The 5,564-nt window shown below is 39.1% G+C and overlaps 1 long non-coding RNA gene across 1 annotated transcript; it reads right to left on the minus strand.

Moving 5' to 3' along the window:
• Positions 1-1,882: 1,882 nt before the first annotated feature.
• Positions 1,883-3,937, minus strand: LOC114561376 (uncharacterized). The gene is made up of 5 exons (XR_003693349.1): positions 3,700-3,937; positions 3,419-3,503; positions 3,207-3,287; positions 2,845-2,917; positions 1,883-2,117 (listed from the first exon to the last, which is right to left on the minus strand). It is a non-coding gene; the product is annotated as an uncharacterized LOC114561376 (long non-coding RNA).
• Between the last annotated feature and the right edge of the window lie 1,627 nt (positions 3,938-5,564).

Below are 5,564 nucleotides of genomic sequence, written 5' to 3' on the forward strand. Positions count from 1 at the left end.
CAGACTTTTTTTCCCTCTGTGCTGAAATGTTTCGCGGTGTTGGTGAATTCTTTAAAAAAAAAAACTTCCGTGCAGGACTTCACTGTGAGTGGACAGTTTAGAGACGAAAAATGGTAAATGCACACAATAGAATCAGCATGTGATTCAATTGAAATACATGTAGGCATGGTTGAAATGTGCATGTGGTTGTTTTATGGTCTTTAATTGTTGAGTAATGACACTGAACCTTACATACCCCTTATTTTTATTGTTTGCAGGACTCATGGGCCGATTTGTGGGGGACATGCACCTGAAGGAATCATCCACACTCAAGCTCCCGAATGTGCCTTACCAGGACCGTAACCTGCACAAAGATGCTTCTCAAATTGACCTTGGGTTCGCTGCAGACTCTACACTAAAGCAACTTAGGTCCACTAAAAAGGTTTCAGAGAAGCAGTCCCTAGAGATAAGATTGGAGAGTAAGACACTTCTGATGACTCTCCTTGACAAGCTTCTGGCAAAGGCTCCTGTGAAACAGCTTAGTAAGATGCCTACAATGCTTTGACCCGAGACACATGGCCAAATCTAAGGAGCAGTGTGTTAGGCAAATGATGATAGTACTACGCAGTATTGTGGAGGCTTAACATTTAAACAAGACTGTATGTGATGATGTGATGAGAGAGTTCCGTGAGTTTTGCGATTTGGCTAACTTGCAGACTAAATTCAGGGATTTTGACCCCAAAGCAGAGCGTGTGGACACTCTGCTGTATGAGACAATGGGGACCAACCCCTCTTTTTCCAGACTGCGGGATGTAGTGAAGGTTGTACTTGTCCTGTCTCATGGACAGGCAGGTGTAGAGAGAGGATTCTCAATAAATTAAGAGCTAATTGTGGAGAATCAGAAGGAATTGTCTCTGGTAGCTCAAAGGCTCATTGTTGACAATGTCAGGTCTGTTGGAGGTGTATCAAAGGTAGCCATCACAAAATAGCTGCTTCTGTCAGCAGGAGGAGCCAGGCAAAGATATCATGGCTACCTTGATGAACAAAAAAAGAGTGTCAAAACAGGATGCTGTAGGCTTAAAGCGGAAGGAGCTTAGTGACGAACTCCAAGGTCTGAAAAAGAAGAGGGCCACCATCGAGACAGATGTGTTTGCCCTCAAAAAATCTGCTGATGAATTGTCAGAGAAAGCAGAAAAAATAAGTTGTATCACGTTCATTTCCAAATCAAACATTTTCCGTCAGACAGCAAAGGAAAAAAGAGCTGCTCTGTTCAACATTGACAAGCAAATTGATGAAAAGCTTGCAGAAATGAAAAAGTGAAGTGAGTGTGTGTGTAAAAAGGGAAGGTTGTGTCCTCCATATGCATGGTAAACTTAAGTGGGGTTAAAAAAAAAGATTAAACTGTTAGTTGTGCCTTCACTATTTAATTTCCACTACTGCCCAATTAGTTGTTAATTTGCAGTTGCTGTGTTTTTTCAGGACACTATGATATACATGTATTTTACCCTGTGTCCTTCAAAGATCTTGCTTTGTCAGTGTGTATATAAATGTTTTTTGTATTGAACCACATCAATTGTCATCCATTTTATTGTTATAAACCTCTGAGGGTAAACTTTAACACATATTTTTATTCTTATAATGTCGACTGACATTTTCAGGAATACATAGTCATGGAAATGTGCCAAAAAGTCATGGAAAAGTCATGGAAACGTATTGGTTAAAATGTGTTTGAACCCTGAGGGTATACAGGGGAGTTGCATATTAAGTGGTTTGGGGTCCTTCTGTAAGTAATTTTGGGGTACAATTTGGTTTTGATGAATTCTACAAGCAGCGATACCACAGGCCAAGCAATCAGCCCATTCCAAACATTTTCAACGGGCACTGCACTAGTTCTATAAACTTTAAAAGTACCAGGGTCCAGCAAACAAACAAATATAAAAAGATAACAGAATTACAGTATGTGTAAAAGAAAAAACTTTTAAACACAAGACTTTAATAACTTAATATTTGCTATTGACAAGTCAGCTTACACATAGCTACAGTCAATATACCAAAGTTGATGCAAAACCCAGACTTTAGCTTGTCCATGCAAGTTGAGAGGAAAAAGCGACTCACACCCTCTCCAATGGCTGCATCACCTGTAACAGAATGGAGGGTTTGATATAGCAAAATGGAAAAGCAATACTTTAAGTAGGCCTTAACTACTTTGACATGAAATTGAAGCTACCTTCAAGTTTGCAATTCAAGGGCCGTGCCCATACCACATTTGGCTTCTTATAGAAGCAGATGAGCGCAGCGTCTTGTTCAGCAGGGTTCTTTCTAATATCCATGCTGAGAACAGCAGAACCAGAGGTGCAGCGAGGGGAGATTGTATCATTCCGTAGGAAAAGTGTATTTGGACAAACTGCTTTTTCTGTTCAAGCAGCTACTGAGAGGAACCTCACCCCCATAACCATCAGAAATCTAAACACATATAGTACATTCAAGATGCAGTTAAAGAACTGATGATTGATAATCAGAACTGTCAACATTACCATTAACTTCTTTACCTGCTCTCGCTGACCCCTGCTGGCTTCTTGCCTTGTGTGTGCATGTGTTCATGTCGTCTGATGTTTGTCTGATTGTTGGTCTGCCATGTTTCTATTGTACATTTTAGCTTAGTACTTTTTACTAAATGTATTGTAATTGTTACATTATGTAAATATGTAATTTTACTTTCTTTTAGGGTGACCTTTACCATCTGTCTAGGGACTGCGGATGAAAAATAAACCTGGATAACTCTGGCATATTGACAGAAATCTTTTTTAATATGCACTGTCCCTGTAATAAATAAATGAAAAAAAAAAAGAAGTAAGGGATTCTTACTTTCATGATTGCTAAGAAAACAGAATCCCGAAACGGTGACATGGCCTTGGTAGGGTCTTGTACCATGAGCCACCTAGTAAGAGATAAAATTAAAATGTTACTAATAAACTGACTTTGGATATGCAACTTATGGAAAGAGTATTTCTGCAATTACATATTCTAAAAATCAGACAATAAATAGTGAATGATGAATGTAATAAATAGAAACTGCTATTTACCAAAAACAGTACAATACCGTAATAATGTTTCACATGATCAGATAAGGTGTAGGTTATGCCATGTGACATGCCACTTTTGACTGCATTCCATCACCACAGTTTACCCTCCCTAACATTCTTGTCCTGCTGCTAACTCTGACCTACCATCTGTAACGGTTTCATTACTGGACGATCCAGGCATTGCTGCTTGCTCTTCAACAGTACTCCTATCCAACACCTCATTTCCTGCATTGCCCACATTCACAACACAATGTTAAACACTATAATTCTATTTGTAAAACTGCTTTAATGGTTTACATCTGCTGGTAAGTGAAACAAGTACATACAAAAAAACTGAATTACAGTATATAATGTACCTTTCTCCACACAAAGCAGCATGTACTTCAATGAATTCAGCGGTAAACATTTCCATGCAGATAGGAGAATGCTCCTGAACTGGTGCTGAGAAAATGGAGTTAGCAAAGATAATATAAAATTAGACTTCAAGCAAGAACCACTTCAATTTAGTCATGGCTTTGTATTTTTCAACAAAACCAGTTGCCCTTATCAAAAATTTTGATTTTAGGCCGTCCATATTGAATGTCAAATCTATTGAAAATGCTTAATTCATTTATTTATTTCTTACATTGTCTCTCACCCTGCTCACTGTTATCCTCCACATTAGCCAGGTTGTCTTCATCATTGTCAACATCAACGATGTTGCAAGACTTCAAGTGTTCCATCGGGAGTTGCAGTGGAATGGCTGCTCCACACTTTTGGCACATTGCCTTAGGCATGCCACTGAATACTTCATTACTTTGTTGCAAAGGAGTAGTTTTGAGTTTGTCTTGAATTGGAACTATGTGAAAAGCATATTTACCCCCCTGGCTTGCAGCCTTTAAGATCTTGCCTGTGTAGCCAGTGTGATCAGGTGCCACCAGGGAGAGCTTCCGGGAACCCCATCCTCCTATAGAAAACATTAACATGGAAAAATTTAAAAATGCCTTACATATGATATAAACTGTTTACAAACGCACACAAAGTTGTGCATACCTGCTGCTTTGGAATGCAGCCAGCCTCCAGTTACAGCCTCCAATTGAGGAAAGAAAACTTTGAGTGTCTCACATAACTGTAAGCAAAGCAGATACACAAAACATTATTAATCAACATTTATCCTTAGAAAGGATGCTGAACTGTTGAAATGAAAGATGATTGTACTAGGACATCAGTCTTGCTTAGATGCATTTTAGCTTAATAAAAAGGAGAATTAAAACCTGTGCCAAAGGATTATCATTTTCCAATGAATTAATGCAGACTATCTTAAAGGTATAATTTACCCAAAAGTTTAAAGTCATTATGGAAGTTATTATCTGCTCATCTTAATGCCATTATATATTCAGATGAGTGCTTCTTCATACAACTTATAGTAGTTTGCGTAACTGCTGAGAAGCTTTCCAGTCCTGGCTGTCACATCTCAAAAAGGAATGGGGTAGGACTAACTGTGCGTTGATGGACATTGGAAAAACGTTTTTCCGAGTGAAAACGTCACCATTCACGTAACGTCCTGAGGGAATCAGAGGTGGGAAACTCGGGCTGGATTTTGATAACCTTGTTTCCCAGTTGGTGACGTGTTGTGGACAACTGACGTTTGATGGAGGCGACTTTGGTTCACTGAACATATTTCAATGACAGTAAACTGTTTATTGTGGACAAATGCCTCTGCCAAGAAACATGCACAGACATAACATGTTTGAAATTATTCATAAATAGGCCTATGTATAAAAAAACCACACATTATCCGTGTCCTTTCCCGTTCGTTGTCCTGCAGATAACACAATGTGCTGTTTGGATGCTTGCATAAGAAAACAGCAGAGAATCTTCTGTTATTGTGGCCTCCATGTTTTCACACACCAGATGCTCTAGGCTACGGCCAACCGTTGGTGGCAGTCATGCAAAAAGTTGTTATGCCAAACGCCAATATAACAGAAGAAGAAGAACACTCATCCCGACCATCTGAACGCCGCCAGTCAGAAAAACAACGTAACCAGGGGGGCGGTGCCTGTTATTCCGAGGTGGCATGAATGCAGCATAATTAACAGAATTCTTCATAGTCATATTACAACTAGCATAAATATATACATATATGGAAACTGCTTACCTCATCATGTGTTGTGTTCTCATCTAAATAAACAGTCCTGCAGCCCAGTTCTGCCTGCAAGCGGACTAGTTGGTCTTGTTCTTTTGGGTTTTTTTCATATTGTTTTGGCAAAAGGTGGAAAGCAACTTCTAGTGGTTTAGGCCTTTTGGCAGGAACAAGATTCACTGCAGGAAAACGCCTCTTCCCTTTTCCCTTAATGAACATACCCGGAAAAGACCTGTATGAAATAACACAGTCTGTTAAAACTTGATTACTATCAAACTTTTTTTTATAAGATGAAGTTAATCCACAGAATATAATGCTGAACCTTGTCATTTCTATCTGAAGAGAAGGTCTTGGTGGCTGATTGCCTGACCTCTCATTTC

The sequence above is a fragment of the Perca flavescens genome, chromosome 1, assembly GCF_004354835.1.
Source record: "Perca flavescens isolate YP-PL-M2 chromosome 1, PFLA_1.0, whole genome shotgun sequence".
In the NCBI taxonomy this organism is placed as follows: domain Eukaryota; kingdom Metazoa; phylum Chordata; class Actinopteri; order Perciformes; family Percidae; genus Perca; species Perca flavescens.